The sequence below is a fragment of the Lycium barbarum genome, chromosome 3 (assembly GCF_019175385.1).
Source record: "Lycium barbarum isolate Lr01 chromosome 3, ASM1917538v2, whole genome shotgun sequence".
Lineage (NCBI taxonomy): Eukaryota > Viridiplantae > Streptophyta > Magnoliopsida > Solanales > Solanaceae > Lycium > Lycium barbarum.
In genome coordinates, this window is record NC_083339.1 from 18265157 (window position 1) to 18292838 (window position 27682).

The 27682-nt window shown below is 40.4% G+C and overlaps 1 long non-coding RNA gene and 1 other non-coding gene across 2 annotated transcripts; one reads left to right on the forward strand and one right to left on the reverse strand.

Annotated features, from left to right (window-relative positions):
- The first annotated feature begins 23109 nt into the window (after positions 1 to 23109).
- On the forward strand, positions 23110 to 23215 carry LOC132634463 (small nucleolar RNA R71). The gene has a single exon (XR_009580184.1). It is a non-coding gene; the product is annotated as a small nucleolar RNA R71 (small nucleolar RNA).
- A 1259-nt stretch (positions 23216 to 24474) lies between these two features.
- On the reverse strand, positions 24475 to 27144 carry LOC132630628 (uncharacterized). Its single transcript, XR_009578631.1, has 2 exons — positions 25251 to 27144; positions 24475 to 25064 (listed from the first exon to the last, which is right to left on the reverse strand). It is a non-coding gene; the product is annotated as an uncharacterized LOC132630628 (long non-coding RNA).
- Between the last annotated feature and the right edge of the window lie 538 nt (positions 27145 to 27682).

Here is a 27682-nt window from a genome sequence, read left to right on the forward strand (position 1 = left end):
TGACTCGATCTAATATCTAGGTATAACAGAGTACTAATGACTACAATGGTCTTAACTTCAAACTATGGGCATGCATGTTTATCACAAATAATCACCTCAACTTTCAAAATTAGAGCATGACTCATACTCAGGAGACTACAACTCATAGTGAAGTTTCAATGCATGTCATAACATTATCAGCAGCATCAATATACATACAAACGTTTCTTCTTCGAGAATGCTCATAATTTCATCTGAATGCCCTCACATATACCAAAGAATGTCCCTCACACATATGTACATCACAATAGGGACTAAGACAAAGGAGAAGAGAATTCGCTCACTCTCACAAAGAAATTCATAGATTGCACTTACACATACCATTGGCTTACCCTCATTTTCAATATTCTCATCTTTGGACATCTTAGTTATGATCACTCTAGGACTTTGTAGGGTTGTAATGTAGGATTCTAGACGGGTAGGATATGTTATGCCCTATTTTTAACGGATTAAAACTAGTTCACAACTTATGACTATGTTTTCTCTGGTTTTGCAAATTTTCAAAGTCGCCACCTAATTTTAGGAAATATTAGGAAACCATTTGTAAAAATGTAAATTTCATTTTTAGTCTTTGAAACCTGTGAGATTCTAAGTAAGGGTTTTATTTACCCCGAGGGGAAGGTGTTAAGCATCCCTCAGAGCCTATCCGAAGACAGTCTTTAAACTTAGTTTAACTAACACTAAAGGAGTATTATTTACTTATTTATTTTTTATTATTGCTTATTTTAAAGAACTGCTAAAGAAACTAATTTCCTAAGATTAATTTTCTAAGATGACTCGTACAAATAGCAATTTTAAAGTCATTATAATCATGTAAATAAAATGTATGCATGTGTAGAAATGATTAGGAGAGTATATATGCACGTATGTAAAAATGGTGTATGTGTATGTTTGTTTGTAAAAGAAGTAGTTAAGTATGCATGAGATGTAAACATGTATACAAATATATCCTATTTAAAGGTGGTATATAATGTTTCAAAAATGGATACTTCTGTGATATGAGAGTAATATATATGCATACACATGATGAAAGGAATTATTGTTTACGAGAGAATATCTTTGGGCCAATTATTTGGGCCACGACGATAGAAAAAACGTTAATTCTTGCTCGAGAATTGATTCATTATAGTTTAGACCTGACATTAACTCAACACTAGTAATAATATGAAATTAAATCAATCTTAACTTTAACTAATCATGAAATACTAAATTGGCAAGCTTCGAGTTTCAACTGGATTAAGAAGGAAAACCAAAGTAAATAAGTTAGCAATTTGTTATAGATCCAAATATACATGTAATACTTGGATACATAAATTTAGATAGAAATAAAGAAGGTTTAAGACTTGAGCCCTATTTGCCCCTTTTCTAGTTCTTCGGCCAAACATGTCGTGCTTCCAAATTTCTTCGCTTCAACTTTTGGTACATCTTTGTTCTAATGCCTTGCATTATTTGTACCTCGCAAAAATATGAAAGGAAAATGTTAGTAAAAATACATGCCACCTCATGATGTGGCATTTGAGAAATAAACACAAACAAAATCCTTTTCAGATTCATAGCAAAAACATTAAGAGTTTTATTACGGAGGCTCATATCAATAGTTGGTATTCGACAAAGGAAAATCGATCATGCCATGGCTGCAATCCAGTTGCTCGTCAGCGATTCTGGTTGCCTTGCCAAGCTACTAGCTCACAAGTTTCTTTGCCTTACCACTATCTAAATTTTTCATCGTCACCTTTTACTGAAGTTCCTAAACCCAGGGACAACCTTTCCGAATGGGACGTGGCCCCAACATCATTTTCATTGGCCCCGTAGTATCTATTCAAATTCAGAATATTATTAGAAATATAAAATCTGAAAATATCAGGATGAAGTAGCTGTTTCAAACAGCTTTGAAGCAACAAGTTTCTTACCAAAACACCAGTAGCAGTTAGGCTAAAAAATAAAGCAGTAATGAGCACTAAATCTACTCAAAGTGTAGCAATAGTTTGGCCAGAACGCAGTGATACACTCAAATTACAGCTAATAAAGTGGACAATATCAAATATAGTAACCCAACTAGGTTAGGGTCGAATCCCATAGGGAATATGATGTGAAAAGGTTACTAAACTCGTAGAATGCTTTATTTAGGTCTAATGTCTTAATATGATAATTTTTGTAAAAGTTTGGTTATTTAGGACTAATGGCTAACTAATTGCTTTGGAATGTAATTTAGGATAAAAGAAACCAAGGTTGTGTCCCCTTTAGATAGGGTGTATAATCATGGGTATTGATCTCGATATACTTCTAATGGATTGCTATATGAATACACTTAACCTCTATGTGAATGAATCTCTACTATTTCCCAATAAATAAAGTTTATTTCTTTCTATGACTTTCTCAAATATAAGAGAGTGATACGAAGAACGATTAACTATGTCAAGTAAATTCTTCTTATTCCTAAGTGAATTTATTAAACAAAGTTTAAAGCTTTGAGTTCTTGCTTTGTGTTCTTGCCAAACCCTAATTATTTTCCCAAATAAACCCAAGTTTATGGTATTAGCTAATGTTTTCAACCACTAACTATATGATAAAAACGAAGAACACATCAATTCTAACAATTCATGATTCGTATATCGCTAACAATCCCCAATCACATAACACCCATCATTGGGTTTACAACCCTAGTAAGAAAATTTAGCTACTCATAGAAGAAGAAGAAGAAGAAGAAGAAGAAGAAGAAGAAGAAGAAGAAGAAGAAGAAGAAGAAGAAGAAGAAGAAGAAGAAGAAGAAGAAGAAGAAGAAGAAGAAGAAGAAGAACAATTAGAAATAATTGAGATCATAATGCTTACGAATTGATTGCTTGGAATTGAAGAGAAATAAATTGCAATTGTTTGTAATCCCTAAAAGACTTCTAAAACTATGAGTATTTAGTGCTAAAGAAAATAAAAGTTGAAATCTGGTGTATATCCCTTTACAAGAAACCTAAATCAGGTATTTATAAGAGTCTAAGTCGTGCAAAATATGATTGGGAAAATTTCCCCTGACGGACCAATGTACGGACCGTACAATTTATACGGTCCGTAGAATCAGTGAGCAGTTCTCTGTAAAATCTTCTTCAGTTGCCAGATATACGATCCACTTTTACGGACCGTAAATATTATACGGCCCGTATAACTTGTCTGTACAATCCTCTTCCCTTTGAGACTTCGCTGGAACTAATCTACGGTGGGATTTACGGACCGTAAATAATACACGGTCCGTACTTCTGCCTTGACTTCCTCTTCAGGTCTGAGGCCTTATTATTATGCATCTACGGTGGCTTTGATGGACTGTAAATATTATACGGTCCGTATGTTTCTCCGTATAAGTCAGGCTTCAGTTCTTTTTTTTTAAAGTCTTTTTACTCCATTTCCACGACTTGCTCCCGAAATACGTTAAACATTTGCAACATATCACAAACACATCAAAAAGACAAAGACTTGATCAAAAACAAGTAAAACTTATAGCCAAAGAGCATCGAATGTGCCATAATTTCATGGCACATCAACACCCCCAACTTAAAGTCTTTGCTTGTCCTCAAGCAAGTCGCACAACACAATGACTCAATCTATCACTTAGATATCGCAGAGTAATGATGTCTACATTGGTTTTGACTCTGAACTCCTAGCATGCACGTTTTCTTCTAAGGACCACCCCATTTTTCTATTTTAAACCATATACACAGCCTAAGAACGCTATGACTAACAATGAAGCTTCAAAGCATGACATTACATTATCGAACATATTATGATGCACACAAATACTACTTTAGGCGGTCACTTTATTTTGCTCAATTCTCATCCTTATGCCCTCACATAGACCAAAGAATGTCCGAACACATATATATACAACAAGAATGGGACGAAGACGAAAGAGAAGATAAAAACACTTACACTCACAAAGAAATTCATATCTACACATGCAAATACCATAGGCTTTCCGTTATTTTCTATGTTTTCATCCTAGGCTCGTTCGGTTGTGATCACATTAGAACTTGTTTTGGCTTGTAATATAGGCTTAGGGACAGGTAGGATAATTTTTGGATATTAGTGACTCACCCTCCTTGAACACTACAACATCTCTTCACCTTAATTCACCTCTTTTCTTTCCAACCCCTTTATTTTCTTTCGAGTTTTTGACTTCGATGTGGTTTTATTTCTAACCAAGTTGAAAATCTTTTTGTGTTACAATTTTTTGATTTTTTTTTAAATATATGCAACTACCACATCGAATCTCCACTAGCAACTTCCACCACCCCTAACTTATGTTTTTAACATCTACTCCACATTTAATTCACCCCCAACTTAGGAATTTTTCCTCATCTATCTAGTAGCATCAAGGAGGGAACGGGTGCGAAGAAGGATTACTTGCACAAAGGGTAAGATTTCATAATTGGCTAGCCAAGAAAAAGGTCAAAAGGCTCAAAAAGGGAAACTATAGATATTTGAAATTTTTGGTAAGGCTTATTTAGGAAAAGTGACTATTTACATAAAGAAAGCCTAAGATCATCTCACAACCAAACTAACTTTCGAATTTCAAACAAGACCAACCGGGCAAGTTCTAGTTTATATATGCATAAACAAAACCAAACTAACAACTCACACACACATTGGCATAAGGACAATTATTTTTATACTTGTGACCTCCTAAGTAGTCATTCATCACACACAATACCCCAGTAATCATAATGTCTTATAAAGAATCAATCATGTCAACCAATAACTATTCTAAGTATGCATTTTTTGAAATTTTCGAGGGGTCCAACATTTCTAACGAACGATAACAACATGCCATCAGTTACAGAACAATACCAAATAAGTCAAAACTATTCTACTTAACCTAAGCAACATCCTAAACATGTCAGTTTTAACAAAATAAAACCTCCCTCAGGAAAAAAATTCTGGCAAAGAAAAGCCGATGGGGTTCCTAAACACATATTTACACTACAACAATATCAAATAGTCCCACCCCCAACTAAAGAATCACGCACTACCCTTCGTGCAGTGTAGGCATAGACAAGACAAGGGTTAGGACTACCTGAGGCACACTATGTGCGATGCTCCTCCTGCTGTGCCCCCACCTCATCAGTATTGGTGGGTGCGGGACCAATCGTGCTGCTGGGAGGCTCAGTCTGAGTCTGCAGAAATGGGTCCACTGTTGGAACAGTCGGCCCAGCCTCCTCTGGTACCTTAATGCTAGGTACTGTCTGCTCAACAGGGGGATCCAAACTGTTCGATGCTCCTGTGTAGTGGAAATCAACCATAGATAGCCACGTGGCATGCCTCAGCTGGCGTTCTTCTAACTCACTGGGTCGACCCCCTCATCATCTTACCCTGATCTTGGCCTCTTGCCTCTATCTTAGGCCGAGGGCTCTTCCTTTGAAAGTCGTACCACTAGCGCCAAAAATGCCAAATCAATCGGCATTGCTGGTTGAGGGGGATTTTCAAACACTCTTCCCTCCTTTACCTGAAGCGTAAGGACATCGTCCTTCAGCTGAGTAATATATTTCTTCACTGCTTTCAAGTCTGTTGCTGACGATACCTTCTCCAACTCAAGTACTCGCCTCTCAATACCATCAATTCTGGAATGAATTTGATAGTGTGATTTGGTGAGGGTCTCCTGTAGCGACTCCATCTCCTTCCGAACTGCCGTTTTATAACCTCCTCCAACTCCCCTAATAGGCTAGTGATATCTCAATCGGCTCTGTCTGCCTTTACATATGAGTCATGGAAGTTTTATCTGTTAAATGGAATCATTACACCTTCAGGAAGTGTTGTAGATGTGGAAATGACTCTGGTAGCAGGTGGGGCAGTCGTGGTGACCGACTCAGTAGCAACCTCAGGGGCTGCGGATGAGGTGGGGCCCGATGATAACTCGAGAATCGCTGTGGGAGCTGGTACTGGCATGGTGGCGGTCTCAAGACCCTCCGGGGTCTCCTTTAATGTCGTACCCTCATCCTCATTCTAGTCAGATTCATATCGCACAAATTCTGGGGTTGCCGTACCACCTCGGGCTACCGCCAGCTTATCCTTAACCTCTTTATCTTGGCTCTTTAGCAAACTGTAGATGTGTTTTGCCTCATACTTATGGTCCCAGTATGGAAACTTCTAGATGTCAGCCTTCAGACAAAGGGCCGTAGTCAAGCACAGGATGACCAACGAAAGGGTAGGCTGAGTTGCTCGCATTCGAACCTCATCGACTATTAACTTCCCTATATCAATTGCATACCGGGACATGATGGAAGCCATTAGAATCGTATGGCTTATAGTGAGCTGATTATCTGAGTTGGGTGTAGTCTGTGCATCAGGACACTCTACCAGAATTGTGCCTCCACTGAAGGATCTTTCTTTTTTATCGGCGCACTAGACTTGGTGCGCCAAACTGGATTCCCTCTAGCAATCACCGAGGCCACCCACAGTAATTCTTTCATCATATCAGTCCTGTTCCCCGCTATTCTATAGTCTAACTCATCAGTGGGTGCAGGCGGCTCATAGTTGTCTCCGAACTAGTATCAATTTATGGCTTTGCTGGAGAAGTCAATCTGCACACCCCTAATAGTTACCTTCTGGAGTCGTATGACTGTCTTTGCTTGTTGGGTTGGCTTGTACCTGTTGTTTATTTTCGCAGCATAGTTGGCGTAACACTCTCTCATGATGGAGAATATATATGTGCCAGGTGGTTGGCTAAGAAAACCCTATACATGGTAATCAATGACAGCCTGTATGGTTGGGAAATGTTCAGCCCCTCGAAACTGATCCGCCTCTCCTCATAGATGTTCCGGCGAAAACCCTATCCTATTTCCCTTAACTCCAGCCCTTTATCATATATTTATTTCGAACCTTGGACCGAGAGCCTAATAGCATGTTCAGACCTCTTCTTTATTCTGTTCTCATTTAGGCGTGCCGCCTATTCAGCATCAAACTCCTAAGGCACATTAGTCGCCTCCTCCCGACTAGATAGATTAGGAGAGCTTGATGAGTGCTCCCCATCACTGTTGAAGTCATGCATATGCTTTCTTGTTCTTGAAAGTTGATATCCAACAAATGCATTGGAAAATGCCATTTGCACTTTGCCTTATTCTATGTATATGGTTTCCCACCATGTTACACGTACACCCCCACTTAATGATTCAATATTCCACCTTGTCCTGTAAATTTTCAGATTTGATTCCCCCTTTTTTTTTTCGGGTGGGGCCCACATGGCCCCTTAAGCTTAATTAATTAATGAAGTGATTTAAATTTTAATCCCACTTAATAATCTAATCATAGTTAATTTACCCCTAATCTCCAATAATATCTTTATACCAATAAAATTTATACACAATTTATGTTTTAATTAAAATTGAAAATTAACGATTTCTATTTCGTATCCGAAAATAATTCCGCCTTTAACTTGAGTCGATTTGCTTGCGGATAATTCGTCGTATAAATGTACGGGGTATAACATCCTCCCCACCTTTAGAACATTCGTCCTCGAATGTCAAATTAATCTTATAGGGTCTTGTAAGCATTTTGGGGAAAATATATCACAAAGTAGAGGCTAGACCTGTCAATACACTTATATTTCGAAAAAGACATTAGTATACCTGTATCCGCGTTTGGTAGCGCCTGCGGGTCCTGTCGACTAGTCAAGGCATAGATGCGGTTCGAAGGACCGCTTGAACTGGGAGCTCCGCCACGACCTCTGCCGCGGCCTGCTGATGTCGACGTACCCTGCCCCGCAGGGCGCATGGCTATCGAAGGAGACGATGACCCAGCGACTGACCCGGTAGGCTGCGCTGCACCTCCCAAATTACCCTTATACGAGCACTCTCTTACAGTATGGCCTTGGCGGCCACAAGAATAACAAGCACCTGTAGCACGGTAGCACTCTCCAGGGTGGTATCTCCCACAATAAGAACACTGAGGCCTGGGTGGCCTCGTCTGACCGGAACTCCTGTCTACTCGCGAACCTGAAACCCCGGAGCTCTGGCCTGCTCCTAAATACCCTGGGCTATCAAATCTCCTGCCTGAGAACTGCGGAGGTGTGCTCTGTGCCGGCTGGGAAGAATGCCTGCTAGACTGCTGCTGCTGCTGAGGCTGCCCACTCCGAAATTCCTCAAAATACCCAGATGATCTGGCCCTCTTGGGCTGTCTCCGATCCTGACTCCTATCGGGCTGATGACCCCTGTGCCGGTCCTCCATGCCCTGAGCGTGCGCCTGAATCCGGGCAATATCCATATCGGGCTGAGCGGCCAATACAAAGCAACTGTCGACAAAATAACGGTCCAGCCCCATAATATACCTGTGCATCCTGTCAGCCATAGTAGCTACCACAGCAGGTGCATATCGGGCCAATGAGTCGAACTCCATACTGTACTCTCGAACACTGCAGCCCCTCTGTCTCAGCAATAAGAATATGTCAGCCCTGGCCCGCCGTAACTCCGGAGGCAGAAAATGGCTAAGAAAGGCCCGAGAAAAATCATCCCAAACTGCTGGGGGAGCGCCGTCACCTCTGGATAACTCCCATGACTCGTACCAATTAGCCGCTACATCATACAACCGGTACGAAGCTAACGTGACTAACTCTGTCGCGGAAGCATTAATCAAATGCAAAGTGCGCCGCATCTTCCTGATAAACTCCTCAGGATCCTCCTCGGGCTTTGTCCCGGAGAACTCTGGAGGATTACAGGTCAGGAACTCACGAGCTCTCGAACTGTCACGTCTGTCTGCACGACCATCCCCAAGTCCGTGCCTATGAACCTACCCTGCTACCAGTCTGGTCAACAACTGGACCGCATCTCTCATAGCCCGATCCTCAGCCCCTGGCTGTGGAGCTGGAGGCTCAGGTACTGGAACCTCTGGAGCTACTGGTGGAGCTTCCCCAGACGCCTCTGATGATGAAGACGTAGCAGAGTCTGCTGGCCGGGACGCAATAGCGTTATCTGAGCAAGGGTCCGAGTACCCTTCTGAGCCCGGCTGGTCTCTCCTACCACGCCCTTTTTCTTCTGGGCAGCCGTCGCCTTTTTCGGAGGCATCACTGAAAGAAAAACAACAACGGATCAGGACAGAATCATCCTAATAGCACAGCTCTATCGCACGATCTAAGATTTCAAAAAAAGAAACACCCTAAATGTCCTGTAGCTTCCTGTTTATAGATGTGGTGCACAACACACCGATAAACAAGACTCTACTAGACACGGTCTGTAGACATTCCGAGAACCAAACCGCTCTGATACCACTTTTGTCACGACCCAACCCCATAGGCCGTGACTAGTGCCCGATCTGAGCACCCGAACACATCTATCAAATGCTATCTCAAATTTTATCAAACGCATTCAAGTATATAGCGGAAGCCGACAAGGCTATATTTCAAAGTTAGATAATTTCCAGAAAAATTTCGGCAGAGTTTCCTTTGTTTTACAGGCTATCCAAAATAACCCTGCGCACAGAAAATACCAACAAAAGACCACACAGGGCCAACGAAGCAACATTTAAACATATGCGGACCGGCCGCCGCGGCGAATGAGATCGCCCAAACACAACATATACACGCATCTGTACAGAAAGACCCCAACCCACAAAAATGTCCACAGACCTCTAAACAGACCGACATAATCATATGACGGGATAGGGCCCCGTCGTACCCCTGAGTGACGTACATTTATACAATAGCAAGAGACTGTACCAAAAATATAGGCTCCGGATAAGAGAGCGCCTCAGAATAGCAGAATAAGATCCTAAGCGGGCGGATCAGCGAACCTGTCGTATGTACCTGCGCGGCATGAAAATGCAGCCCCCGAAGAAAGGGGGTCAGTACGAAATATGTACTGAATATGTAAAGCCTGAATTACAGAAACAAAATCATAACTGGTACAGAACGTACAGAAAAAGTGAGTAGAAAATCCAAAGTATCAAATACATATTTTTAAAACATGCGGAGTGTGTACAAAAAACATATGTCATATCAAATCCGGCCCCTGCCAAGGGACTCGGCAGACAGAACGTGGCCACCCTCCCGACGCTGGTGCCACAACACAGAAGAATCAGAATAGGGGCATAACCCCATAACATAGTATATCATATCAGATGGCCATGGCAAATCATATCAGAACATGTGTACATGGCACAGCATACTCCACAAACCCATGTACACGTATACCTGCCCCCTCACATCGAGGCACGGCGAACAATGCAGAGGATTACGCTTGACAACATATCCTGGCCCGGGCTCAGTGTGGGAAACATTGGGTCATCCACGAATAGAGTAGCGAGAAACTAAATGCAGTTAAAATATCATAAATATTTTCAGAGACTCGATGAGGCATATCAATGACAAACCAATTCAATGAAGTCAGACGGGATCATAATAAGTGAGTTTCGGATGTCATAATGAATTACAGAAGCATAACCTTTCTGAAGTCGTTCCGAGTGCCAAAACAATTTATAAGACTTAATGAATTATTTAAAACAATTTTTGTTTAGTAGTTAAAAGAGTAGTCAGAACATTTCTTTCCAAAAACTGCTCGAAAACGAGCCTTAAGTACAATAAGGGTAAAACCGGGACTAGTGGGCCCACCTTGGGACAAGCAAGGCGGTGGGCTCAAATTACGCATTTTAGGCTTATGGGGTCACCTACGAAGGTTCTACGGACATTCTATAACTTTTCATAAAGTTTGGGGAAGGTTTGCATAATTTTCAAGAAAGCATACAAAAAAGGGTTCAATTCTATTGAATGAAAGAGGGATATTTTCAAATGCGGATTCCGATGAGCAGAATATTTTCCGAGGCTCGAATCCGATCCTAGTACACCTAGGACATGCCAAAAGAAGAAAAGGGATAGCTTTACATACCTCGAACGCACTTCCAAGATAACCAATCTAAAGCTAATCCAAATCTACGCCTCGGGCTCCCCAAGGTCTACAATTACGCCAACGAATACCAATCATTAGCTAAGGGCACTTAAGCCATTCATTCCAAACTAATCATTAAATTCTACAGAAAATTCGGCAGCACTTCCCCTGTAAATAGGCCATCCCGAGAATTTATCTCGCTCAAAATCAACAACAACAACCACAATAACCAACCTAGTAACATTGATAACCAATTCGAAAGGCAAAATAATAATAGTAACTCTCTTTTACATCATTCAACAACTTTCATAAATTCAACTCGACGACTTACCTTCAAGCCAACATCGATGCTTATATATTTAAATACTAACCCGAATCCATACCAACAATACTTAAAGACATTCTAAGCAATTCATACAACATTTCCAACAATCCAAAAATTTTCCCTTCCTTTCCACATAATGTAACTCTTCCATTCTAACTTCACACCCTCCAACTAATATCAACATTTTTCCATATTCATTAACTAACTCAAGATTACCCAAACATATTTCAATAACATTTTAAACAATATCCAAGGGTTCGAACCATTCCGCCCATTTCCATATTCCATTCGAAACTTCTACAATTGCAACGAAACTACCAAATCGCATTGTTTTCCTTCCAAATTCATTAATAACAACCATAGTTCACATTTAGCATCTTACTTTCATAATTGCATAAAAATTATATAAAAATCACATAAAACAGTCCATTAACTCCTTAAATCAACTCCTACACGGCTTCAACACAACCACATACAAAATTCCATAATTTTCATTCCTTTCAAACACACTACATCATTCAAACCATCCTTAATACATGTACAAGAAATTCAAACATTACTTCACATAAGCCCTTCACACGGCTAACTTTAAATTTCAACAACATTCAATACCAACATGCACCATTTTATACATATTCACAATGCATCCAACTCATTCTAAATGTAAAAGAAATAACCAATTCTTACCTTGGATACTTGACCCCAATTTGTGTCTTAAATCTTTATACTTGTTCTTGCTTTTCCACCTCTATCTCCTTGTCTTCTCCTTAGAATTTTATTAAGCTACAAACTGATTTTTTTTTTTTTTTTTAAAACCTCAATCTGGTCGTGAGAAGTCATGCATATGCTTTCTTGTTCTTGAAAGTTGATATCCAACAAATGCATTGAAAAATGCCATTTGCACTTTGCCTTATTCTATGTATATGGTTTCCCACCATGTTACACGTACACCCCCACTTAATGATTCAATATTCCACCTTGTCCTGTAAATTTTCAGATTTGATTCCCCTTTTTTTTTTTTTCGGGTGGGGCCCACATGGCCCCTTAAGCTTAATTAATTAATGAAGTGATTTAAATTTTAATCCCACTTAATAATCTAATCATAGTTAATTTACCCCTAATCTCCAATAATATCTTTATACCAATAAAATTTATACACAATTTATGTTTTAATTAAAATTGAAAATTAACGATTTCTATTTCGTATCCGAAAATAATTCCGCCTTTAACTTGAGTCGATTTGCTTGCGGATAATTCGTCGTATAAATGTACGGGGTATAACATCCTCCCCACCTTTAGAACATTCGTCCTCGAATGTCAAATTAATCTTATAGGGTCTTGTAAGCATTTTGGGGAAAATATATCACAAAGTAGAGGCTAGACCTGTCAATACACTTATATTTCGAAAAAGACATTAGTATACCTGTATCCGCGTTTGGTAGCGCCTGCGGGTCCTGTCGACTAGTCAAGGCATAGATGCGGTTCGAAGGACCGCTTGAACTGGGAGCTCCGCCACGACCTCTGCCGCGGCCTGCTGATGTCGACGTACCCTGCCCCGCAGGGCGCATGGCTATCGAAGGAGACGATGACCCAGCGACTGACCCGGTAGGCTGCGCTGCACCTCCCAAATTACCCTTATACGAGCACTCTCTTACAGTATGGCCTTGGCGGCCACAAGAATAACAAGCACCTGTAGCACGGTAGCACTCTCCAGGGTGGTATCTCCCACAATAAGAACACTGAGGCCTGGGTGGCCTCGTCTGACCGGAACTCCTGTCTACTCGCGAACCTGAAACCCCGGAGCTCTGGCCTGCTCCTAAATACCCTGGGCTATCAAATCTCCTGCCTGAGAACTGCGGAGGTGTGCTCTGTGCCGGCTGGGAAGAATGCCTGCTAGACTGCTGCTGCTGCTGAGGCTGCCCACTCCGAAATTCCTCAAAATACCCAGATGATCTGGCCCTCTTGGGCTGTCTCCGATCCTGACTCCTATCGGGCTGATGACCCCTGTGCCGGTCCTCCATGCCCTGAGCGTGCGCCTGAATCCGGGCAATATCCATATCGGGCTGAGCGGCCAATACAAAGCAACTGTCGACAAAATAACGGTCCAGCCCCATAATATACCTGTGCATCCTGTCAGCCATAGTAGCTACCACAGCAGGTGCATATCGGGCCAATGAGTCGAACTCCATACTGTACTCTCGAACACTGCAGCCCCTCTGTCTCAGCAATAAGAATATGTCAGCCCTGGCCCGCCGTAACTCCGGAGGCAGAAAATGGCTAAGAAAGGCCCGAGAAAAATCATCCCAAACTGCTGGGGGAGCGCCGTCACCTCTGGATAACTCCCATGACTCGTACCAATTAGCCGCTACATCATACAACCGGTACGAAGCTAACGTGACTAACTCTGTCGCGGAAGCATTAATCAAATGCAAAGTGCGCCGCATCTTCCTGATAAACTCCTCAGGATCCTCCTCGGGCTTTGTCCCGGAGAACTCTGGAGGATTACAGGTCAGGAACTCACGAGCTCTCGAACTGTCACGTCTGTCTGCACGACCATCCCCAAGTCCGTGCCTATGAACCTACCCTGCTACCAGTCTGGTCAACAACTGGACCGCATCTCTCATAGCCCGATCCTCAGCCCCTGGCTGTGGAGCTGGAGGCTCAGGTACTGGAACCTCTGGAGCTACTGGTGGAGCTGCCCCAGACGCCTCTGATGATGAAGACGTAGCAGAGTCTGCTGGCCGGGACGCAATAGCACGCATCATCTGAGCAAGGGTCCGAGTACCCTTCTGAGCCCGGCTGGTCTCTCCTACCACGCCCTTTTTCTTCTGGGCAGCCGTCGCCTTTTTCGGAGGCATCACTGAAAGAAAAACAACAACGGATCAGGACAGAATCATCCTAATAGCACAGCTCTATCGCACGATCTAAGATTTCAAAAAAAGAAACACCCTAAATGTCCTGTAGCTTCCTGTTTATAGATGTGGTGCACAACACACCGATAAACAAGACTCTACTAGACACGGTATGTAGACATTCCGAGAACCAAACCGCTCTGATACCACTTTTGTCACGACCCAACCCCATAGGCCGTTACTAGTGCCCGATCTGAGCACCCGAACACATCTATCAAATGCTATCTCAAATTTTATCAAACGCATTCAAGTATATAGCGGAAGCCGACAAGGCTATATTTCAAAGTTAGATAATTTCCAGAAAAATTTCGGCAGAGTTTCCTTTGTTTTACAGGCTATCCAAAATAACCCTGCGCACAGAAAATACCAACAAAAGACCACACAGGGCCAACGAAGCAACATTTAAACATATGCGGACCGGCCGCCGCGGCGAATGAGATCGCCCAAACACAACATATACACGCATCTGTACAGAAAGACCCCAACCCACAAAAATGTCCACAGACCTCTAAACAGACCGACATAATCATATGACGGGACAGGGCCCCGTCGTACCCCTGAGTGACGTACATTTATACAATAGCAAGAGACTGTACCAAAAATATAGGCTCCGGATAAGAGAGCGCCTCAGAATAGCAGAATAAGATCCTAAGCGGGCGGATCAGCGAACCTGTCGTATGTACCTGCGCGGCATGAAAATGCAGCCCCCGAAGAAAGGGGGTCAGTACGAAATATGTACTGAATATGTAAAGCCTGAATTACAGAAACAAAATCATAACTGGTACAGAACGTACAGAAAAAGTGAGTAGAAAATCCAAAGTATCAAATACATATTTTTAAAACATGCGGAGTGTGTACAAAAAACATATGTCATATCAAATCCGGCCCCTGCCAAGGGACTCGGCAGACAGAACGTGGCCACCCTCCCGACGCTGGTGCCACAACACAGAAGAATCAGAATAGGGGCATAACCCCATAACATAGTATATCATATCAGATGGCCATGGCAAATCATATCAGAACATGTGTACATGGCACAGCATACTCCACAAACCCATGTACACGTATACCTGCCCCCTCACATCGAGGCACGGCGAACAATGCAGAGGATTACGCTTGACAACATATCCTGGCCCGGGCTCAGTGTGGGAAACATTGGGTCATCCACGAATAGAGTAGCGAGAAACTAAATGCAGTTAAAATATCATAAATATTTTCAGAGACTCGATGAGGCATATCAATGACAAACCAATTCAATGAAGTCAGACGGGATCATAATAAGTGAGTTTCGGATGTCATAATGAATTACAGAAGCATAACCTTTCTGAAGTCGTTCCGAGTGCCAAAACAATTTATAAGACTTAATGAATTATTTAAAACAATTTTTGTTTAGTAGTTAAAAGAGTAGTCAGAACATTTCTTTCCAAAAACTGCTCGAAAACGAGCCTTAAGTACAATAAGGGTAAAACCGGGACTAGTGGGCCCACCTTGGGACAAGCAAGGCGGTGGGCTCAAATTACGCATTTTAGGCTTATGGGGTCACCTACGAAGGTTCTACGGACATTCTATAACTTTTCATAAAGTTTGGGGAAGGTTTGCATAATTTTCAAGAAAGCATACAAAAAAGGGTTCAATTCTATTGAATGAAAGAGGGATATTTTCAAATGCGGATTCCGATGAGCAGAATATTTTCCGAGGCTCGAATCCGATCCTAGTACACCTAGGACATGCCAAAAGAAGAAAAGGGATAGCTTTACATACCTCGAACGCACTTCCAAGATAACCAATCTAAAGCTAATCCAAATCTACGCCTCGGGCTCCCCAAGGTCTACAATTACGCCAACGAATACCAATCATTAGCTAAGGGCACTTAAGCCATTCATTCCAAACTAATCATTAAATTCTACAGAAAATTCGGCAGCACTTCCCCTGTAAATAGGCCATCCCGAGAATTTATCTCGCTCAAAATCAACAACAACAACCACAATAACCAACCTAGTAACATTGATAACCAATTCGAAAGACAAAATAATAATAGTAACTCTCTTTTACATCATTCAACAACTTTCATAAATTCAACTCGACGACTTACCTTCAAGCCAACATCGATGCTTATATATTTAAATACTAACCCGAATCCATACCAACAATACTTAAAGACATTCTAAGCAATTCATACAACATTTCCAACAATCCAAAAATTTTCCCTTCCTTTCCACATAATGTAACTCTTCCATTCTAACTTCACACCCTCCAACTAATATCAACATTTTTCCATATTCATTAACTAACTCAAGATTACCCAAACATATTTCAATAACATTTTAAACAATATCCAAGGGTTCGAACCATTCCGCCCATTTCCATATTCCATTCGAAACTTCAACAATTGCAACGAAACTACCAAATCGCATTGTTTTCCTTCCAAATTCATTAATAACAACCATAGTTCACATTTAGCATCTTACTTTCATAATTGCATAAAAATTATATAAAAATCACATAAAACAGTCCATTAACTCCTTAAATCAACTCCTACACGGCTTCAACACAACCACATACAAAATTCCACAATTTTCATTCCTTTCAAACACACTACATCATTCAAACCATCCTTAATACATGTACAAGAAATTCAAACATTACTTCACATAAGCCCTTCACACGGCTAACTTTAAATTTCAACAACATTCAATACCAACATGCACCATTTTATACATATTCACAATGCATCCAACTCATTCTAAATGTAAAAGAAATAACCAATTCTTACCTTGGATACTTGACCCCAATTTGTGTCTTAAATCTTTATACTTGTTCTTGCTTTTCCACCTCTATCTCCTTGTCTTCTCCTTAGAATTTTATTAAGCTACAAACTGTTTTTTTTTTTTTTTTTTAAAACCTCAATCTGGTCGTGAGAAGTCATGCATATGCTTTCTTGTTCTTGAAAGTTGATATCCAACAAATGCATTGGAAAATGCCATTTGCACTTTGCCTTATTCTATGTATATGGTTTCCCACCATGTTACACGTACACCCCCACTTAATGATTCAATATTCCACCTTGTCCTGTAAATTTTCAGATTTGATTCCCTTTTTTTTTTTTCGGGTGGGGCCCACATGGCCCCTTAAGCTTAATTAATTAATGAAGTGATTTAAATTTTAATCCCACTTAATAATCTAATCATAGTTAATTTACCCCTAATCTCCAATAATATCTTTATACCAATAAAATTTATACACAATTTATGTTTTAATTAAAATTGAAAATTAACGATTTCTATTTCGTATCCGAAAATAATTCCGCCTTTAACTTGAGTCGATTTGATTGCGGATAATTCGTCGTATAAATGTACGGGATATAACACAACCTCACCCTCAGCCCTGTCCTGTGGCCTGGGCACGACCCCTTGTGACAGCCATACCTCTTAAGGATGCGGATGATCAAATAGACACAAAGAATAAAAAAAATTGCTTCTTGCTTCACTTTCACTTTGCTGCTAAGGTTATTGGTATGGAAGAGAGATTTGTGGGTATAAGAAGGGTTATGGATATTTGTAACTGATGATTTGTGGGAGTGAAAAGGGGAGTGAATTAAGGGATGTGATTTGTTAGTAGAAGGAGTGTGTTTTAGAGGTTTAGTGGGAACACGAGAATGGATCGGTAATTTGAAAGTGAAGCAAAGATTTCCGGTCTTTTTATTTTTCTCTTTAACCTCGCCGCCTTTTTAACTTACCTGGTCTTTTTATTTTGTCAATCTACGCCCATAAAAATTACACAGGGCGTAGATCTGTCCATAGATCTGCGACGGTGAATTGATCTGACGATCCTTGGTTTACGCTTTTATCTATGGTCCGTATAAATTACACGGACCGTATATGTTGGCGTAAATCAAGGACAGAAAGATCTTTTACCTGGCTCATGTTCTACGCTTCTATCTACGGACCGTACAATTTATACGAACCGTAGATTCTGACGTAGATCATTAATACAGAACCATTTTTTGCTTCTTTAATCTACGGACCGTAGATTCTAGCATAGATCATCTCCAGTTTCTACCCTTTGCATCCTGCATCAAAACAAACATTACCCTATATGCTTCAAACAAGAAAAGAAAATAAACATTACACTTGGGTTACCTCCCAAGAAGCGCTTGAGTTAATGTCGCGGCACGACGGTGGTATCCACTCACTCCCTATCAGCGAACACCAGGTCAGCGTTCAATCCGAGGTGTTTCAACCGGTATCGGTCAACAATTCTATCTCCCGAAACCATCCCATGATAGTGCTTCACCCTCTTCCCATTCACCTTAAATGTCTGAGTTCCATCTCCGGACTTCAGCTCAATCGCCCCATGGGGTGAAACACCTACCACCTCAAACGGACCAGACCACCTTGACTTTAGTTTGCCCGGTAACAACTTCAACCGAGAGTTAAATAGCAAGGCAGGATCACCCTTGTTGAATTCTCGCTTCAGGATTTTCTTTTCATGATATTGCTTCATGCTCTCTTTATACAGTGCTGCACTCTCATACGCCTGGTACCGAAACTCATCCATCTCATTGAGTTGAAACACCTTAAGCTTAGTCGCCTCTTCCTAATCGATATTCAACTTCTTCAAAGCCCACATAGCCTTGTTTTCAAGTTCAACCGACAAGTGACAAGTTTTTCCGAACACGAACTTGAAGGGTGAAGTCCCAATCAGAGTCTTGAAGGCAGTCTGGTATGCCCATAGAGCATCATCGAGCTTGCTGGCCCAATCAGTCCTATTTGCATTCACCGTTTTAGCTAGAATACTCTTGATCTCCCGATTGGATACTTCAACTTGCCCACTTGTCTGAGGACGACAAGGTGTTTCCACCCTATGTTTTATGCCATATTTCTCCATCAATCCCGCGAAAGCTCTATTGCAAAAGTGGGAACCACCATCACTGATAATAGCCCTCGGGGTACCAAAACGAGTAAATATATTTTTCTTGAGGAACCCCATGACACTCTTGGCTTCGGTATTAGGTAAAGCCACCGCTTTTACCCATTTTCATACATAGTCCACAGCAACCAAGATATATTTCATGCCACCTGAACTCACAAAGGGTCCCCATAAAGTCAATCCCCCAGACATTGAACACTTCTACCCCCATCACAAAATTCATAGGCATCTCTTGCCTTGTACCTATATTCCCTTGCCTTTGACATTGATCATAAGACCGCACCAATAGATTTGCATCATGAAAGATAGTCGGCCAGTAATAGTCGGACAGTAATAACCGCATTCAAGAATCTTAGCCGCAATCCAGTTACCACTATGATGACCCCCAACAGGAGAGTCTGTGGCACGCCTTTAGAATCGCCATCACTTCACTTTTAGGAACACAACGCCGAATGATATTGTCAGCGCATGTTCGGAAAAAATAAGGCTCGTCCCAATAGTATTGTCGAGAATCCCACAAGAACTTCTTCTTTTAGTAAGCTTTGATATCTTCTGGAACTATGCCTGTCACCAAATAATTAGCAATGTTAGCATACCACGGCGCCACTTACATCGATACAGCCAACACCCTCTCATCTGGAAACGCATCATCTATATCTAGCTCATCAGAAGGTCTCCCAGCTTCTTCAAGCTGAAAGAGATGGTCAGCAACCTGATTTTCAGTGCCCTTGCAGTCCTTCACCTCAAAATCAAACTATTGCAGCAATAGCACCCATCAGATCAGTCGCAGCTTTGCTTCCTTCTTCGCCATAAGGCATCTCAATGCTACATGATCAGTGTATACCATGACTTTGGACCCCAACAAATAGACCTGAAACTTCTCAAAAGCAAAAACTGTGGCAAGCAGATCTTGCTCCGTCACTGTGTAATTCATCTGGGAAGCATTCAGTGTTCTATTTGCATAATAGATCGGGTGCATAATTTTATTATGCCTTTGGCCAAGCACAGCACCTATCGCGAAACCACTAGCATCACACATCAATTCAAAGGGCAAGGACCAATCAGGAGCAACAATAATAGGAGCAGTAGTGAGGCTCTCCGTTAACTTATCAAACGCCTTCCGGCACTTGTCATCAAACACAAACTTAGCCTCTTTTTCAAGAAGCTTGCACATCCGGTTAGAAATCTTGGAAAAATCTTTGATGAAGCACCTGTAGAACCCAGTATGTCCAAAGAAACTTCGGACACCTCTGACTGAGATAGGTGGAGAAAGTTTTGCAATCACATCTCTCTTTGCTTGATCAACCTCAATTCCCTTTTCAGAGATTTTGTGACCGAGGACGATCCCTTCCTTGATCATAAAGTGGCACTTCTCCCAATTTAGCATGAGATTTGTCTCATCACATCTTTTCAGCACTTGACCTAGATGGCTAAGACAATCATCAAACGAATCACCCACAATAGAGAAGTCATCCATGAACACTTCCAAATAGTCCTCTACCATGTCAGAAAAGAACGACATCATGCACCTCTGAAAAGTGGCTGGAGCATTACACAACCCAAAGGGCATCCGGCTGAATGCAAACGTCCCATAAGGACAAGTAAACGTCATCTTTTCTTGATCCTCCAACGCAATATTGATCTGATTGTAGCCCAACTAACCATCAAGGAGGCAATAATAAGAATACCCTGCTAGCCTATCAAGCATTTGATCAATAAAAGGCATAGGGAAGTGACCCTTGCATGTGGCAGTGTTAAGCTTGAGATAGTCCATGCAAACTCTCCATCCGGTTACAGTTCTCGTCAGAATCAGCTCATTCTTTGCATTGGGCACAACTATGATGCCGCCCTTCTTAGGAACACATTGGACTGGGCTCACCCATTTACTGTCAGCAATCGGGTAAACCACTCCAACATCTAACCATTTGATTATCTCTTTCTTGACTACCTCTTGCATATTCTCATTCAATCTCCTTTGATGCTCTACACTCGATTTGCTATCTTTATCCAACTGGATTTTATGTTCACAGATCACTGATGGAATTCCTTGAATGTCTGCTATGGTCCAACTAATAGCGCGCCTATATTCATGCAATACCTCCAAAAGCTATAGAATCTGCTCCTCAGTCAGTAGGGCTGAAACAATTATTGGCACTGTATTGTTCGGACCAAGGAACTCATATTTCAGATGTGATAGGAGCTGTTTAAGCTCCAACTTAGGTAGCTCAATGATCGAAGGCTTTGCTGGAGGAGTTGTTCTATTTTTCAAATCGAGATTTAGCTTCTTTGGGTGGTAAGAATATGAACCCAACCCAACAAGCGAATTAATTGTCTCCATATAACCTTCCATGTCTTCAGATTTAAAGTTCACAGGAATACCAGCTAGAGCTTTACCCAAACTTTCTTGTTCCATCTTGAACTCCATCGCTTCATCAACAACATCAAATGAGTCAATTACCGAAATGCTCTCGTAAGCACTTGGTAACTTCATCCCCTTGCTAGCCTGAAAAGTAACTTCTTCATCGTTGACTTGGAACTTGATTTCATTCTTCTCTGAATCCATCAGAGCTCTCCTTGTAGCAAGGAAAGGTCTCCCCAGAATAATAGGAATGTCCCGATCAACAGCACAGTCAAGAATCACAAAATCAGCGGGCAACATAAATTCACCAACCTGCACAAGCACAACATCAACCACACCAACAGGCCTTTTGATAGACCTATCAGCCATCTGTAACCTTATAGTAGTTGGCCTTGGCATCCCCAAACATGATTATTTGGATATAGCAAGGGGCATCAAATTAATACTCACCCCATTATCACATAAAGCACGAGCAAAATCATAGTGCACAACAGAACAAGGAATGGTGAACGCCCCAGGATCGCCCTTATTTTCTAAACAGTAGTAGTTGAGATGATGGAACTCACAGAGTGAGTCAAACTCACGGTTTCATGTTGCACTGTTTTCTTTTTAGTCAGCAGGTCCTTCAAATATTTAGCAAAACCAGGCATATCCTTGACAACTTCTAAGAAGGGAAAATTTAGAGACAATTGCTTTAGCTGATCATAAATTTTTTTAAACTTAGCATCTTCTTTCTTTTTTACCAACCTCTGAGAAAAGGGAGTTTTTGATTTGAAAAGCTGAGTCAAAGGGCAGAGATCCCCTTTCACAGTATGCTTGCTCTTGTCATCAACCTCCTTTAAAATTTCTGGAATATCAGAAACCTTATTGTCCGTAGGATTCTCATCAACAATAATTGGTGCTTCAGACTGCACCTGTTCTTCTTCATCTATCGGCTCAAGATCAACAACCTTCTTATCAACCCCTTGGAGTGTTTTACCACTCCTAGTAGTGATGGAAAATACACGTTCTACACCGCCTTCCTCATTCTTCGGATTCGGAATAGTGTCACTCGGAAGTCCTCCATTTTTAGGAGGGTGCTGCTCTCTAGAAATATCTTTCATCCGTGACTCAAGCTTCTGAATGGCCGTTGTATGGTAACCCACTGTCTCTGTCAGCCCAGATAAAGTCCTCTCAGACTTTAATTGATTTGCCAGAATCTTCTCAAGCATTGCTTCAACCTTCGAACTACCTTGCTCAATTGACTGCCCTTTCGTTGGTATATATAAGGATTGGAACTCTTTTTCCTAAAATTATTATTGTTGTTGTAGCTCCCTTGGTTCGAACCACCATAATTATTATTGTAGTTCCCTGAGTTGTTATTATAAGTACCTTGACCTTGCTAAGGGTCTCCATTGATTCTGATTCTGGTAACCACCTTGGTAGTTCTATCTTTGATAACCCCATTGAGAGTTATTCACATAGTTAGTATCTAGATTCTCCTTTACCATATTCTGGATCATAGCACTACCGTAAGGCACAACATCAGCATTATTTGAGTGCCAAGCCTGATTGTGAGTAGTCAGCCTGCCAAGCATATTGGTCATTCGTCGGTAAGATTTATTCATGAAACAATCATCAGTTGCATTGTTAGCAACTGATTGTGCCACTGGATCCAGCCCTCGGTAGAACTTCTCCATTAATATGTTCTCCAGGAAACCATGATTTGGAATCTTTTGCAAATACTCTTTGAATCTCTCCTAAGCTTCATATAACTGTTCCCCCGGTCGTTGCTTAAATTCATAGATCTTGTCACGAATCTCAGCCTTCTTGCTAGGAGGGTACCGTTTCTTGAGAAAGACTGTTGCCATCTCTGCCCGTGTAGTAATATAATTCCGGGGCAGCTTCTCAAACTATGCTCTTGCATCTCCAGCTAAGGAATATTTGAATAACCTCAGCCGAATAGCATCTTGTGGAACGTTATTTTGGATGTGATTAGCACACACATCCGTAAAATTCTGCAAATGATGTTGAGGGTCATTCTCGGTAGAGTTATGAAAGTAGACCTAAAGCTTCAAAAATTGGTATAGAGAGGAGTAAATTTTTATGTTTGCAGCTCCACATCGAGGATGAACAATAGCAGATGCATAATACTCCCCCGGAATAAGATTAGCGAAGACATTTTCTTCATATGATTCATTCGCCTGATTATTCAATCGATTCCCCTGGTTACCAACACGTTGGTTTTGCTGATTCTGATTCATGTTCACCTGGTTTACAAGGAATAGCAAACAAGGTGTGATGGAATAAGAAAAAGACTTCAATCAAAGAAAATATTATTTAGTAATTTCAAAACTGTATTCCCCGGCAACGGCGCCAAAATTTGATACGCTTAAATTATACCTTTAATTAGCGTAAAGCGGACGATATCAAATATAGTAACCCAACTAGGTTGGGGTCGAATCGCACAGGGAATATAATGTGAAAAGGTTACGAAACTCATAGAATGTTTAATTTAGTCTAATGTCTTAATCCGATGATTTTTGTAAATGTTTGGTTGTTTAGGACTAATGGCTAACTAATTGCTTTGGGATGTAATTTAGGATAAAAGAAGCCAAGGTTTTGTCCCCTTTGGATAGGGTGTATGATCATGAATATTGATCTCGATATACTTCTAATGCACTTAACATCTATGTGAATCTATACTATTTCCCAATAAATAAAGATTATTTCTTTCAATGGTTTTGCTAAATATAAGAAAGTGATATGAAGAACGGTTAACTGCCAAGTAAATTCTTCTTATTCATAAGTGAATTTATTAAACAAAGTTTAAAGCTTTGAATTCTTGCTATGTGTTCTTTCCAAACCCTGGTTATTTTTCCCAAATAAACCCAAGTTTATTATGATATTATCTAATGTTTGCAACCACTAACTATATGATAAAAATGAAAAACACATCAATTCTACCAATCCATGATTCGTATATCGCTAACAATCCCCAATCACATAACACCCATCATTGGGTTCACAACCCTATTAAGGAAATTTAGCTACTCATAGAAAAAGAAGAAGATGAAATAATTGAGATCATAATGCTTACGAATTGATTGCTTGGAATTGAAGATAAATAAATTTGCAATTGTTTGTAATCCCCAAAAGACTTCCAAAACTATGAGTAAATTGCTAAAGAAAATAAAAGCTGAAATCTGGTGTATATCCCTTTACAAGAAACCTAAATCAAGTAAATTATAAGAGTTTAAGTCGTGCAAAATATGATTAACAAAATTTCCACTGACGGACCAATGTACGGACCGTACAATTTATACGGTCAGTGAGCACTTCTCCATAAAATCTTTTTCAGTTGCTAGATATACGATCCACTTTTATGGACCGTAAATATTATACGGCCCGTATAACTTGTCTGTGCAATCCTCTTCCCTTTGAGACTTCGCTGGAACCAATCTATAGTGGGATTTACGGATCGTAAATAATATACGGTCTGTACTTCTGCCTTGATTTCCTCTTCAGGTTTGAGGCCTTACTGTTATGCATCTACGATGGCTTTGACGGACTGTAAATATTATACGGTCCGTATGTTTATCCGTATAAGTCAGGTTTCAGTTATTTTTCTTTCTTTGAACGTCTTTTTACTCCATTTCCACGACTTGCTCCTGAAATACGTTTAACATCTGCTACATATCACAAACACATCAAAAAGACCGAGACTTGCTCAAAAACAAGTAAAACTTATAGCCAAAGAGCATCGAATGTGCCATAATTTCACGGCACATCATACAACAGTGGTTTCAGCCCAGAATTAGGCTTTAAGGGCAACAGCCAGACAACAACAATCTTACCTCCCAAGTCTCAATAACATGTCATTTTCATCCTTAAAGTGCAGCGATCACTCAGCCAAAAATGCAAGTAATATTTCATTAGCAAAATGAGGTTTGAATGGCCAAAATGCAGTAGCTCTTGCCCTAAAACATAGCAGCAAATGGCCTAAAAAATGGCAGCAACTACAAAAAGCAACGCCTGCCTCTAATTCCTCGGAGATCATTAGTTCAAAACTGTAGCCTCGAAGTGCAGCAAAGATTGGAGGTTTGAAGCTCCCCACAAGTCATGCCAAGATAAGAAAGGGGTGAAGAATAAGAATCTGGGAGTACATATTTTTAACAAGATAACAACAAGTGAAGTACAAAGTGTTTTGACGTTTTGAAATATTGACTTGATTTTGTCAAAATTTTGAAAGACATATTGACATATTGCGAAAGAACATACAAGACAGTTTCAAAATAAAATCAACGTATCTTGATTTCACAAATTGTAAAGACATAGTCACTTACTATTAAGAATCTCGGAAATAACTTGGCTTAAGAGAGAAGTCGATCATTTGGAATAATTTTCCAGAAAGTAAAAGAAATACCAACTAACCAAACATGCTTTTAAAATTTAATGGGCCTTAAGGCTGACTACAAATAATAAACATCAAGCTCAATGATTCAGGCAACAAAGGGGGGTTACCACCTTCCGAGTTTTTGATACCGCACAAGGTCAAAAAGATTTCTAGAGCCTTAGGCATTGCAGACTATCGGAGGAGGCTAAACCAAAACCCAAGGTTTACCTTGACTTTCAGCCGGCAAAACAATACTAGAAGTAAGGATTTTATTCAGAGAAGCTACTGAAAGAAAAGGCAAACTAGACTTGAACTTGGATATTTTACGAATATTTATACATGAGAGGTTTCTTAGGAGGAGCTTTCAAATGAGACAAATTCTTTCGATACATACTTCCTTTTTAAATATCATGACATGAATTTGGTAGAGATCAAGCACTAATTATAGAAAAATAAGGTTGTTAAACTAATCCTTGTTTAATACTCCAAAAAAAAAGTAATTTCAAGCAAAGAGAACTTGAGAACATAGGGCAGATTACGAACTAATTTCTTCCAGTTTTCACTCATTAGGGAAGTTCATACACATTACAAATTCAAGTTACAAGTGAAAAATAATTTTGAAACCCAAATATATGATATCTTTCGTTAAATAAACTCATGATTCGTACTAGCCCGTGGGCACCTTGATTTTAGAAGAAACAGAGACAAGATTACATATTCTACACAGACGTAACAGAGACTTGAACGGAATCTAAAAATATTCAAGTGACTACATTTTAATTTTATAAACTGAAACGAAATAAGGAACAAAGGTGAATACCATGCTAAAAACAGCAAACAAACAGGCACTAGAACCACATGTATGGACTGTGTTTTAAAACCAACTAGCAAGCCATCACTGATTGCATTTTTTTTTTATACTAGTTTTTCACAAAGATTAGAGCAAAACAGCCTCTAAAATATGGATAAAGAAACATTTGAAACAAACAGCCAAAGCAATCCCCTAATTACTCATTCAATCTAACTTCACTCTTATGACTTCTATTAGCGATCTGGTTCCTTTCGCCTTTTATATGGTGAAAATGGCAACACACATGTTATAATAGATACAAAAGCGGAAAATTAGATGAGGAAATAATTATTCATACATTCGATAAGTCGAATCCATATTTCTCTTAAGTACTTTACTTTATGTTTCCAGTAGCTCTTTACACGTACATGATTTATATTAAATACAATGGCAACATCAAGTATTGTAACAAACGCCTAAAAAAAAATTAGGCGAGCGACACCAACCTTCAATTATTTATGCATTCACTCATGGGACTAAAATAAAAGTAGGGAAAAGGAAAGTTACTGACCTTCTCCGGGGCAGCGAACTGAGGTGATTCGTCATTGTCGAGTCGCCGAATCCGCTCGTTAACTCCTCTCAGAATATATTTTATGTCAAAGAGTAGAATGTAAAAAGTGATTTCTTTCCTTTGTTCTCATAATGAAAGAAGGGAGGTTTTCTACTGAGAAAGCTTGTAACAACTAATAACAGAAGAGGATTTTCTCCCAATTGAAAAGCTTGTTCGAAAGGAGAGATTTCTGAGCCTTAAAAAACTCATTCAAACACACAGCTAAAGGGTTGTATTTATAGCTAGATTTAGGACCTCAACAGCTTCTCAAGGAAGCCAAGAATTCGAAATTCTAACAAGAAGTGGGGGAAAATCCTCAGAGACGTTTCTGACAGAGGAGATGAGGGGGGGGGGGGGAGGGGGAATCTCACCTTTTCAGTCTGATTGGAAAGAAAGAGAGCCGTTGAGAGCGAGAATCCGATGATCCTATCTTGTATCCGTTGAATTGAGAGAGAGTTGATGGGAAATAGGTGATGGGAGAGGCCTAAGGTTC